Source organism: Chiloscyllium punctatum, unplaced genomic scaffold (genome assembly GCF_047496795.1).
Source record: "Chiloscyllium punctatum isolate Juve2018m unplaced genomic scaffold, sChiPun1.3 scaffold_82, whole genome shotgun sequence".
Taxonomy (NCBI): domain Eukaryota; kingdom Metazoa; phylum Chordata; class Chondrichthyes; order Orectolobiformes; family Hemiscylliidae; genus Chiloscyllium; species Chiloscyllium punctatum.
The window spans coordinates 1,208,481-1,221,948 of NW_027309816.1; the positions used below are offsets into that span (position 1 = coordinate 1,208,481).

Here is a 13,468-nt window from a genome sequence, read left to right on the forward strand (position 1 = left end):
CAAGTAGGCTAAGATAAAGGGTAGGGAGGAGGTACTTGGGGGAGGGGCATTGGGAGTGCGATAGGTGGAAGGAGGTCAAGGTGAGTGTGATAGGCTGGAGAGGGGGTGGGCGTGGAGAGGTCAGCAAGAAGATTGTAGGTCAAGAAGGCGGTGCTGAGTCTGAGGGTTGGGACTGAGATAAGGTGCGTGCAGGGGAAATGGTTGGGGCTGATATAAGGTGGGGGGAGGGGAAATGCACGAAACGTTGATTCTCCCGCTCCTTGGATGCTGCCTGACCTGCTGCGCTTTTCCAGCAACACATTTTTTCAGCTCTGATCTCCAGCATCTGCAGTCCTCACTTTCTCCAATTGTTCCCCTCAGTAAACTCTCCCATCACATTACCCAACATATCAGCTCAAGCAGGATGCACTGCGCATGCTCTTGCCAACAAAGGGACCCCGGGTGATTGATGTCAGCACGGGACCAATGGAAGGACGGTGGGCGGAGCTGGAGGTCCTGGCTGGGCGGTTGGTCCTCCAACCAATCAAAGTGAATGATGGGCGGAACTGGACTAAACCACGTGATCACCCTTACGCGCGGCGCAGAGTCGATGTAATGAATACTCGGGAAGTTATGGAGCGAAAGGATACGGTAAGGAAAGAAATAAACTGTGTTCCTATGAGAGGCGAAGTTTTATAAACAAATTGTGCACGTCGGAAAACACAAATTTGAACGTCCCAGTCCCGTGATTGCAGTCAACGGGGAATTGCCTCAGCGCAGCTTCAGGGCTGAGTGAGCGCCGCCATCTTTATTCGGGGCAACGATTCACTGGACACGTGCGGAGCCGCCATCTTTGTAGGGGGCAAAGGGGCAGCGTTTCTCTGGTAAAAGTCATAGGGCAGGATTTACACAGAGCATATTCAAACCTAGAGAGATGGGTGTTTATTTCTGGATTTGTTTCGTCATTCAATTAAATGATTTGGATGTCAACATAGGAGGTATAGTAAATAAGTTTGCAGGTCATACAAAATTGGAGGTATTGTGGACAGGGAAGAAGGTTACCTCAGAGTGCAATGGGATATTGATCAGATGGGGTTTAATTTAGATAAATGTGAGGTGCTGCATTTTGGAAAAGCAAATCAGGGCAGGACTTATACACTAAATGGCAAGGCCCTGGAGAATCTTGCAGAACAAAGAGACCTTGGACTGCAGGTTCATAGTGTTAAAAACAAAATCAATAAAATTTAGACGAGACCACCAAAACTGGAAACGAGACCCATTTATTCTACGATCTTGCAAGAATCTGACTCCAGTTGTACAGAACAATTGAAGTGAGGAAAAATTCAAATTACTACACCAGTTGTATCTTTGAGTTGCGTGAGGTCATCTCTACCGACTATGACTGGCTCCTATACTACCCAATCTTTTTTTATTGATTTCTATTAATGCCTAGCTATGCTCCACCCTTATTGCCCCCTTCTCTCCAAGTTGGCAACTTTCCCCTCTGTAAGTGCTGACACAAGGCTAAACCGCTATCTTGATGTTCCTTCTCACTTGTCCATTGACCATTATCCATAGGTACATCATGATCTGGTTCAACATTTTGTATCAACTCTCCTGGCACATTCCATCCCTGCATATTTCATTGTCTTGTATAGCTCAAGCATTTTGGTTATGTCAGCGTTTTGCTGAAAACACAAGTTTTAAACAAAACTGATTTGAACTTTATTTTAAACATTGAACTTATTTGAAACTTATAATAATTACACACAAAAATTAGTATTTAATTAACCATAATTATAGATTCTCTTCCCTAAATACTTATAGAGTTAATAGTTCTCTTGCTGTACCCCTTTTTCTATATCTGCAAAAACAACACTTTTCCCCATTTCTAACAATAGTTCATTGCCAGTCAAGTTGCACATGGATAGGATAGTGAAGGAGGTTTTTAGATTAGATTAGATTACTTACAGTGTGGAAACAGGCCCTTCGGCCCAACAAGTCCACACCGCCCCGCCAAAGCGCAACCCACCCATACCCCTACATCTACCCCTTACCTAACACTACGGGCAATTTAGCATAGCCAATTCACCTAACCTGCACATCTTTGGACTATGGGAGGAAGCCGGAGCACCCGGAGGAAACCCACGCAGACACGGGGAGAACGTGCAAACTCCACACAGTCAGTCGCCTGAGGCGGGAATTGAACCCGGATCTCTGGCGCTGTGAGGCAGCAGTGCTAACCACTCTGCCACCGTGCCACCCACTGAGGTGTTCAGTATATTTTCCTTTATTGGTTACAGCATCGAATATAGGATGTGGGAGGTCATGTTGCTGTACAGGACATTGGTTAGGCCACTTTGGAATATTGTGTGCAACTCTGGCCTGCCTCCTATCAGAAGGGTGCTGTTAAAGTTGAAAGGTTTCAAAAAAAGATTTACAAGGATGTTGCGAGGTTTGGAGGATGTGCTACAGGGTGAGGCATGAAAGGCTGAGGCTGTTTTTCCGGACTACCATAGGCTGAGCGGTAATGTTATGGAGGTTTATACAATCATGAGGGGCATGGATAGGGTAAATGAACAAGGTGTTTTTCCTCGGGTAGTGGTGTCCAGATGTAGAGGGCATTGCTTTAGGGTGAACGGGGAAAAATTTCAAAGGGGCCTAAAGGCCAACTCTTTAATGCAGTGGGTGGAATGAGCTGCCAGAGGAAGTAGTGAAGGCTGGTACAATTAAAACATGTTAAAGGCCTCTAAATAGATACATGATATGATTAGGAAGCGTTTACAGGGATATGGGCCAAGTGTTGGCAAATGGGAATAGATTAGGTTAGGCTATCTGGTTGGTATGGATGAGTTAAACCGAAGGGTATGTGTCGGTGCGAGACAGCTCTATGACTGTGGGATCATAACAGCTAATATTGCTCTGATTCACCCCTGGGCTCCCTCATGGCCACTTTGTCAAAACTAGCTTCCTCAGTCTTGAACAATAAGTGTATTTTTGGTCTGTTTAGTATTTTACTATTACTTTATCAGAGATTCTTGTAAGTTAATTTTTCACTGCTGCCCAGCCCCTGACCATGTGCTGCTCTATTATCAGATTATTTTTTTCTAGAAAAACTTTGACAGTCAAGAATTCTTTTTTTCAATAAGCACGTGTATTTTCCTTCCGTTTCTGACTATCAAATTCTGCACCATTTTCATTCCCTGTAATCTGTTTTGCACTCCCTGAAACATCAACTGTGTTCCTCCTTCCACAGATACCAGTGATTAATGCCAAAGCCCTGTTGCCTGTGGAGAGGGTGATGTTTGGCTTTCTTGTACAGCTGCAGTTTGTGTGGTGAAGGTGCTCCCACAATGTGGTTGGGTCAGAGACATTACAGAGTATTCATTACAGCAACAGTGATGATTTGAAGATAATGTCCAAATCAAGAACATGCTTATAATTTCACAAAAATATTATTGGGAACTTTAGACATGAGGCCAGAGAAGGATGATATTAGGTCAGGTGACCAAAACCATTGCCAAATAAGCAGGTTTTGAGGAAAGTCTGAAAGGAGGAAAACAGATCTGTGAGGTTTGGACTGCGAATTTCAGACCTTGTTGCTTTAGCAACTGTAGAAACAGCCACACAGGTGAAATAATGATTTAACAAATCGTTGGGAGTCTCGAACAGAATGGGTTGTCGAGGTCTCAAAGGGTGTGTGATGCAGCGAGCTAGGAATTAAATCAAGGGTGAGAATTTTAAATTGGAGGATGTGGGCCGGGTGCTGACAGGTGAGACTAGATTGGGATATCTGGTTGGCATGGATGGGTTGGATTGAAGGGTCTGTTTCCATGCTGTACATCGCGGTAGCTCTATGTTGTTGATTATGAATAGGAGCCTTTTTATTGATCAACAATTTTTGGTACAAGGGAGTACTTGGGCAGCAGAGATTTAGGTTTTCTTGCGATTACAGGGAGGTTGAATGTGGGAAGCTGGCCAGGAGTGTGGTTGGATAATGAAGTCTGGAGATAATACAAGGCAGATGAGAGTTTATGAGCTGAGATGAGGGTGGAGTCAGCTAGTAATAGTGGTCTTGGACTTGGGACTGAGCTATCACACTCTCCTCACCTCTGGGATTCAGCTGGTTGTCAGGTTGTGAATCAGGGCAGTATCACAATTGGGAGCTGAGTGGCCCTGGTGGAGCCTAAAATGAGTGCCGCTCAGCTGCTGGTTGATAGCCCTGTTGATGACGTCTTCCATCACTTTACTGCTGATCGAGTATGGACTGATAGAAAGAAATTGTCTGGGTTGGATTGCCCTTTGTTTTTTGTGTTGAACATCCCTGTTCTACATTGTTGGTCGATGTCAGTGCTGGAGGGGTACTTGGCTTGGTGGGTGGCAAGTTCTGGAGCACAAGCCATCAGTATTATTGCCAGAATATTGGCAGGGCCCATAGCCTTTGCACTACTTAACCATTTCTTGATGTTATTCAAACTGAATCGAACTGGCTTAAAACTCACATCTGTGATGTTGGAAACCACTGGAGAAGGCTAAGATGGATCATCCACTTGACACGTCTGGCTGCAGATTGCTGCAAATGCTGTCGTCTTATCTGGTGAATGGATGTATGAGGCCCCTCCATCAGTAAGGGTGGAGATATCTGTGATGCTTCCTCCAGTGAGTTGTTTAATTGTCCATCACCGTTCACAACTGGGTATGGCAGAACTGCAGAGCTCCGATTTGTTCCATTGGATGTAGGATCACTTAGCTCTGTTGCTTGCTGCTGATGCTGTTTGAAATGCAGATAGTCCTGTTTGGTAGATTCACCAGGTTGGCACTTCATTTTTAGGTATGCCTGGTGCTGCTCTTGGCATGCCCTCCTTTACTGTACATTGTGATGGGTGAGAGCGGGATTTACAAACCCATGAGATTATAGATTGTGCTGGAGTACAGTTCTGCTGCTGTTGATGTCCCACAGTGCCTCAGAGATACCCAGTTTGAGATCCTACATCTCTTCAAAGTCTATCCCGTTTAGAACGGTGATAGTGTCACTCAACACAATGGAGGTTTTTCTCAACTTTAAGGCAAGACTTCTGTCTCCAAAAGGAATGTGTGATGGTCGCTCTTACCAATACTGTCATGGACAGATATATCTGCAGCTGGTCAATTCATAACAATGAGATCAAGTATGTTTTCCCCTATTGTTGGTTCCCTCAGCACCCGCTGCAGACTCAGTTGAGCAGCTATATTCTTTAGGACCTGACCAGCTCAGTCAGTAATTCTGTTGCAGAGTTAGTCTCGATTGTGGACATTGAAATCCTGTACCCAGAGTACATTTGACGCCATTTTATTGCCTCAGTGCTTCCTCCAAATGTTGTTGAACATGAAGGAGAAGTGATTCATCCTCCAAGGGAGGACGGTACGTGGTAATCAGCAGGAGCCATGATACTTCCTGGTCACCGGAGTCAATGCTGAGTACTCCCAGGGCAAATCCTCCCTGTCTGTACACCACTGTGCCACCACCTCTGCCTGGTCTGTCCTGCCGGTGGGACAGGACATATCCAGAGATTTTAGGAGAAAGTGAAGACTGCAGATGCTGGAGATCAGAGTCGAGAGTGTGGTGCTGGAAAAGCACAGCAGATCAGGGTGATGAAGGGCTTAGGCTCGAAACGTCGATTCTCCTTCTCCTCGGATGCTGCCTGACCTGTTGTGCTTTTCCATCACCCCACACTCTATCTAGGGATGGTGATGGTGGTGTCTGGTCATTGTCTGTAAGGGGTTACTCTGTGAGTATGACTATGTCAGGCTATCCCTTGATTGGTCTGTGAGACAGCTCTGCACATTTTGGCCCCAAAATCCAGATGTTAGTGAGGAGGACGTTGCACCATCGAGAGGGCTGATTCTGTGGTTGTATTAAATGGTGCCTTGATAGATACCAAGCGGTCTATCCAGTTTCATTCCTTTGTTGAGACTTTGCAGTGATTAATACAGTGAGTAGCTTGTTGGGCGACTGTCGGGTTGGCAGGGCTTTTTTCGCCATTGACAATGGTTCCATGGAGATCAGGAAATTCCTAATTCCAGTTATTTTTTTCTTGAATTCAGACTCCACCATCTGCCAAGATGGGATTCGAACCAGGACTTCAGTCGTTTGTTTTAATATTCTGGATAAAAGTTAAATACATCAGGTTTGTTCACTCACTTCAAATATCACTTACCCAGGTTTTGTTTCTTTGTGAAACACTGTCCATCGTCCTGTCTCCTCCAACATTCTCTCCAATAACAAGAGTTTGGAGCACATGTAGTTTCTCTGTCACTAAGACTGAGATAATCCGATCTGCTGCTTCCCTCCCTCCCACTAACCCACTGAGTCAAAGTGCATCACGTAGTGTTCCTGGTTTTTGTCCTAAACTTACATCTTTGTCCAATCTCATGTCAAGCCTTATCAGAGCTCATCTTGACCCTTTACTCTAATCTAACTAAACTACAGACTTTCCAACTCTCTTTCCTCCTCCTCCTTATCAGTCCCCCTCACCGATTCACAGATATTGTTCCTTGTTCTGTCTTTTCTGGTTATGCCCTTCTCTTCCAAAATCCTGCTCCATCTCCACTCTCCAACTCCTTTCTGAATTTCTTGCATTTGGTGTCCTTGGTCCCTCCTGTATCTCACATACAATACCAGGAAGTGTCATTGTGCAAAAGCACCGTGTTAGGTTTCACATGTACACTGACGATGCCCAGCTCTCCCTCCCCATCATCCCTCTCCATTACTCCAATGTTACTCAGTTATCAAACTGCTTACCACATTCCCACTACTTGATTAGATGCAGTTTCCTCCAATGAAACATTGTACTGGTTAAACCCATTGCCTTACAAATTCCTTTCCCTTATTGCTGAGCTCCTCCCTCTCACTGGGAACTGTCTGAGGTAGAACTACACTCTTCACAATATTCCTCTCATATCTGACCCCAAGCTGACCTTCTGATCAGACATCTACACAATCAAAAACATCAGGAATTCCAATCTCTTGAACGTTGTTTGTCGCCTCACCCCAGCTCCATTGCTACTGAAACCCCTTACCCGCGTCGGTGTCGCCTTAAACTTGATGAATCTGAAACGGAACCCTTGATTCCGTGATGGGAAATATCCTCTCACTATTTATCCTGTCAAACCCCTGAAGAATCTGGTGGTGGAGTTTGATTGTAGGTGGTGGAAATGGCAGAGGATGATGTGTTTTATCTGGGTGGATGGTAAGGATTTGGGGAGGGTTCTATCCTTGCAGTTGGAAGTGTGGATTTCAAAGACAGAGGTGCGGGAAGTGGAGGAAACACATTCGATTGTATTGACTACGTGGGAGGGGAAATTGCAGTCCTTGAAAAACGGGGCAATTTGGTATGTTCAGGCTTTACTGGAACACAGCAGTAAGCGTTAGACAGAGATGTTGGCCAGGGAACAGGCTCGTGTGTTAAAGTGGCAGGCAGCTGGAAGTTCGGGGTTTGTTTTTGCAGCAGAACGTAGATCATCAGTCGCCATTTCCGCCACCTCCACTGAGATGCTGCCAGACACAGGTTCCTGTCCCCTCCATTAACAGCTATGCACCCCCCCAGCCAGAACGTAATCCACTCCTTTGTCTTTCCAAATGTTCAAGTCTCTCTTTGGGTTCTGTCCCTGCCTGTTATTTACTCTTTAACCCCTATCTCCTGCAATACAAAGATCTGCAGGTTAGTTGAATTGGCCAAGCTACATTTCCCATAATATTCAGGGATGTGTAGGTTAGGTGCATTAGTCAGGAGAAATGTAGAGTAATAGGGTAGGGGAATGGGTCTGGGTGGGATACTCTTCGGAGGAACGCTGTGGACCTTTTGGGCCAAATGGCCTGTTTCCACACTGTCAGGATTCCAGTTTTCCCAGCTCCCATCGGTTCTGAGGAAGGGCCACTGGACAGATTTCTGTTACCCAGATGCTGCCAGACCTGCTGAGCTTTCCCAGCACCTTCTGCTTGTTGTTCCTGATTGACACCATCAATACACCTTCTGGGTTTAATTCAGACAGGGGGAGGATCCCACCACTGACCTCACAATGGGGTCCAGCTGATTGATGGCAGCTTCAGACCAATAGGAAAAGGTCGAGGGACTGGTGGACCAAGTGGAACCAGCTGGTCATCCAAACAATGGGAGTGATTGAGGGGCGTGGCCAATGGGATGACACGTCACTAGTAATTCTGCTGATGCAGTGCCACGTGACACGGCCGTTGGTGAATGTGGGAGTCGCAAACAGGGAAGGGGAGAGTGGCCTCGGAGACGGAGATAATGAGGCACTTTAGACTGGGAAGTTTTAATTACTCTGTGCGGTTCGTTAGTCTGAATTAGAAACTCTGGGTCCCGTGTTTGCAGCAGATGGGAAAACGGCTGCGGCCCTCAGGCGGTGATAGGACCTGGGTTATGGTCGCCATCTTTATTCGGGGCAAGGTACAGGTGAGGCGCATGTGCATGTCCCCTTCCTAGTAGTGGGGTGCGATTTGAAGAGAGGCATTTACACATCAAGCACATACCAAGAGAAAAGTATGTCTTTACTATTGTTCCTGCACTGACTGTGAGTTTTGTTTTGTGAATTCATTTCATAGGATATTAAATCAGAATAATTGAGGCTGGGATCTCAAAGCAAATTTTTGCAGTCAATGGAGTCATCAGGATCTGAACATCATTGGCATTTAACTGTGGAAGGAGAAGGGTTTGTTCTGTTTGCGGGAAAATATTTTTGTTAAGCAGAAAGATGTACAAATTCGTGGTTGGATCACCCTTTGGGTATGCGCTGCCTCCTGGGCCCTGCAGCTGAGGAAGGAGATATTGGCCTGAGAGGGAGCACGTATTTATCCAAGCTACACCTCGTCTCTTTTTAAGAACTGTCAGATTTCGATCCAATCACCCACTTCATGATGTTAACCTATAAACTCTTTATTTTCAATCACCTGCAAACTTCTCATTAAAACTCCTTTTGGACTCAAATTCCAGCACCTTTCCAGGTGGAATGTTCCAGATTCTACCAACTGTCCATTCATCCAGAAACTGCTGAGGTCCATGTTGACTCTGGGGTTACAAAGGGCTGAATTGAAAGATGAGGTGCTGTCCCTGAGCTCCCATTGAGATGCATTGGAACAGGACAGGAGGCTGAGGGCAGTGTAGGTGTGAACAGACAATGAAAATGACAGGGCTGCACTGTGAGGGCTGCTTGGCTCAATGAGTGTGTTTTAGAGTTGGGTGAAAACAGAGGGAGATGAGACAGGGAGAAGGTGATGCTGAAACTCAGTTTTGGTTCAGGCCATTCAGAAACTCACATGATCCCAATGGGAACAGCCAATTTTTAAGTGATACCTGCGGAGTATTTCTTAACAGTTTTTAAAGTAAAGCATAACAGGCTAAGTAAAGATTGGTGCTTTTGATTTTAATAGAAATGTTTGTGTGAAGGAAGGTTGCTAGTTCATTTAAATTCTCTTAATGGGAGTAACTAAATGAATAAAGAGAGACATTGAGATAGGAGCCCTCAGATCCGTGGTGTGCTACTCTTGCACAATGTGGGAAATAAGGGCCGCTTCCAGTATCCCTGACGGCTATGTATGCAGGAAGTGGACCCAAATGCAGCTACTGGGAAAGTGCTTTTCAGAGCTGGAGCTGTGAGTGGAGTCACTGTGGAGCATCTGCAATACTGAGAATGTTATGGTCAGCACGTTTAGTGAGCTAGTCACACTGCAGGTGAGGGTTACACAGGCAGAAAGGGAATGGGTGACCATCAGATCAATAAAATAGATAGGAAGGGTGTGCAGGAGTGCAGGAGTCCCCAGTGGTTATCCCCTTCTCAAACAGGTACACATATACCACTTGGGATTCTGTTGGGAGGTTACGGGTGGAGTAGCCTCTCAGGAAATCAGCAACAGTCAGGTTCGTGACACCACAGAAAGGTCTGCTGCACAGAGTGGGAGGAAAGAGAGTGGCAGGGCTAGAGTGACAGGGGATTCAATAGTCGATGCACAGACAGGCACTTCTATGGCCACAGACATGAATCCAGGATGGTATGTTACCTCCCTGGTTCTAGGATCCGCAATAGCTTGGATAGGCTATCGGACATTGTGGAGCTGGTGGGTAAACAGCCCATGGTGGTGGAATCTTCTCACTATGAAGACCATGGATCATTTACATTCTCCACTGCTTCCCACTCCTATCTGCTTCGAAAAGAGAATCGCAGAGAAACACGGAATAAAATGGGGTCAGAGTCTCTGATATAAAACTGTTTAACACAGTGCCCCCATCTTATCCATATTGGTCATCAAGCACACATACCCTGTATGATCATCTAATACCTTTTGATATTAGAATAGATGATACATGATTAGTTAATGTTTTGATGAGGAAAATGAGCAGAGAGGTTTAGTAATTTCTGGAGCTCAGGGTGCATGAATCTGAATTAAAAATGGGCTATCCTCAAGGCTGGAATTAGAGAAAGGCACTTAGCACAGAGATTTGTGAGACTCGAGGAGATTACAAATACAAGGAGGATTGTGAGAATGGATGATGTTACAGAGACAGATGTTTTGTGATACCAGAGATAGTGAGGGTTCTGAGGCTGGAGAGGAATTACAGAGATAAGGAAGAGATGTGAAGCTGATGAAGTGACAGTGATAGAGAGAGTTATGAGCATGGAGCAATTTACAGAGACACCGAGAGTTAGAGTCTTAAAGTTATTCAGCATGGAGACACACCCTGTGGTCTAACCAATCCATGTCGACTCTAATTCCAAATGAAACTAACTGCACCTGCCTCCAAATATTTCCTATTTATGAACTTTTGCCCATGGTCTTTTAAAGATTGTAATTGTTTTCACAGCTACCATTTCCCCTTGCAGTTCATTCCACAAATGTAAAAATATCCTAATATCTGTTAGGATATCTATAAAACATCCTAAAATCTATTTAAAACCTTTCTCATCTCTCTTCAAAATGTATGCACCTGAGTCTTCAATCCCCCTGCGACCCCCCGGGCATTCATCTTATCTACACTCTCTGTGATTTTATAAACCTCTAATAAGTTCACCCCTCAACCTCCTATACTCCAGTGACAGAAATCTCAGCCTATCCAGCCACTCCTTCAACACGACCCCTCCATTCATGGCAACATCCTGGGAAATATCTTCTGAACCTTCTCTAATAACATCCTTCCTGTAACGGGGAACCAGAACTGGACGCAGTATTGCAGAAAAGGCCTCACCAGCATCCTGTACAGCCTCAATATTATGTCCCAACTCCTCTACCTAAAGGTCTGAGCAATGAAGGTATGTGTGCTAAATACCTTCTGAACCACCCTGTCTACATATGACAAGACCTGAAACACTCGGTCTGTTTGTTCTTTGTCACTACTCAAGGCCTTACTTTTAATTAGTGAAATTAATTAATGAGGCTAAAGGTGATGTCTGTTTTATCAAAATGTAATAGCTTACATTTATTCAAATTAAACTCTGTCTGCCCCTCTTCAGCCCATTCACCCAATTGATCAAGATCCCTTTGTAATCATAAATAACCTTTGTTACTGTCCACTTTAACAGTTTTGATGGCACCCACAAACAAACCATACTTTGTATATTCTTACCCAAAACATCTACACGTATGGCAAACAAAAATGGACCCAGCACCAATTCCTGTAGAACACTACTGGTTACAGGCCTCCAGTCTGAAAAGCAACCCTCCACTATTACACTCTGTTTCCTACTGTTAAGCTAGTTTTGTATCCAGTTGGCAAGCTCTTCCTGAATCCCATGTGATCAAACTTTACAAATCAGTCTTCCATGCAGAACCTTGTGAAAGGCTTTACTAAAGTCCAAATAAACAATGTCTAACGCTCTGCCCTCGTCGATCTTCTTGGTTACTACCTTAAAAAGCTCAATCAAGTCTGTGAGACACCCTCTTGTGTAACCATGTTGACTGTCCCTAATCATTCCTTAAATCTCCAAATAGATGTAAACCCTATCCTTCTGAATGAGCTCCTACAGGTCACCCACCACTGAAGTCAGACTCCGAGGTCTACAGTTCCTGGGCTTCTCCTTCTATCCCTTCACAAACAAAGGTACAACATTATCCACTCTCCAGTCATCAGGTAGCTCACCCGTAGTTATCGATTATCCAAATATTTCTCCATGGTGCCCACAATTTCCTCCCACCCAAACTGTTCCCATCCTATCACTTCAGTCACTTGCCCTGTCTGATCAGCCAAGAAAAGCTCAGGTGTTGCTTGCTTTCTGATAGGAACATTTACATATTGATAAAGAACATTTTCTTGGACTCGTTTAACAAATTCTTTCCCAACCAAACCTTTCACACTATGGTCGTCCCAGTCAATGTTTGCAAAATTGATTCGTCTACTATTACCACCTTATTATTCTGACTTTATATCTGAGATCTCTCTGTATGTTCCTTTAGTTCACTCTGATTATTGCGGCATCTGTAGTGCCATCCGACCAAGGTGATCATTTTTTAAATTTTGAAAACACAATTTTATTTTTAAAAAGCTCTCCTCCGCGATTTAAAAATAAATCTCTTTTTGTTTATTCACTCAGTTGATGTGGGTGCTTACCTTGAGGGCAGTTGAGAGTTAACTCCATTGCTGTGGGTCTGGAGTCACTTGTCGGCCAGACCAGGTGAGGAAGACAGTTTCTTTCCCTAAAGGACATTAATGAATCAGATGGGTGTTTTCTAACAATCGACAATAGTTTCATGGTCATCATTAGCCTTTTCATTCGCGATTGTATTGAATTCAGATGCCACCATCAGCCATGTTGGGATTCTAACCCTAATCCTCAGAACATTACATATATTACTCGTCTAGCAAGAATACCATCTGGCCATTACCTCCCTTTTTAGCAGAGTTTTTAAAAAAAAGTTCCCTCATTCTACATGTATAATTTGTGATAAAATACTCAAATGTCCATGTGTCGGCCTGTCCAAAAGGTCACTCAACAGAAATCTGTTTGGGTGGAAAATATTTCACTCTTTTTTTTTTGTCGGGGGGGGGGGTTTATTTTTCATTTTTGAGGTAAAAGAAACAGCAATGAATCCAAATAAAAATCTTACATCAAGGACATGTAATTTCTGAAGCTGGAGGGGGATTACAGAGACAGGGAGGGTGGTGAGGCTGGAGGGGGATTACAGAGACAGGGAGGGTGGTGAGGCTGGAGGGGGATTACAGAGACAGGGAGGGCGGTGAGGCTGGAGGGGGATTACAGAGACAGGGAGGATTGTGGGGCTAGAGGGTGATTGTTGTCCAAATATCACTGTGGTGTACATGGACTGCAGCATTTCAGGAAGACAGTCTACCACCACTTTCTCCAACACGAAGGTGGTCAATCAATACTGGTCTGGGCAGCAAAGGCAACCCCCAGTGAATAAAACCAAGCAGTGACCTCTCTGAGCTGACTGGCTGTGAAGTTATAAACATCTCTGGAAATGGAGTGGACAGAGAAGAGAAAC

At 44.7% G+C, this 13,468-nt stretch overlaps 1 long non-coding RNA gene across 4 annotated transcripts in view; it reads left to right on the forward strand.

The window, feature by feature from the left end:
* The first annotated feature begins 545 nt into the window (after positions 1 to 545).
* LOC140471421 (uncharacterized) overlaps positions 546 to 13,468 on the forward strand; it is a 30,265-nt gene continuing 17,342 nt past the window's right edge. For 2 of the 4 annotated variants that reach the window (XR_011957029.1, XR_011957028.1), the window contains exons 1-3: positions 546 to 630; positions 6,064 to 6,146; positions 12,559 to 12,639. This is a non-coding gene — a long non-coding RNA (uncharacterized lncRNA). The other 2 variants (XR_011957031.1, XR_011957030.1) reach the window with 2 other exon arrangements.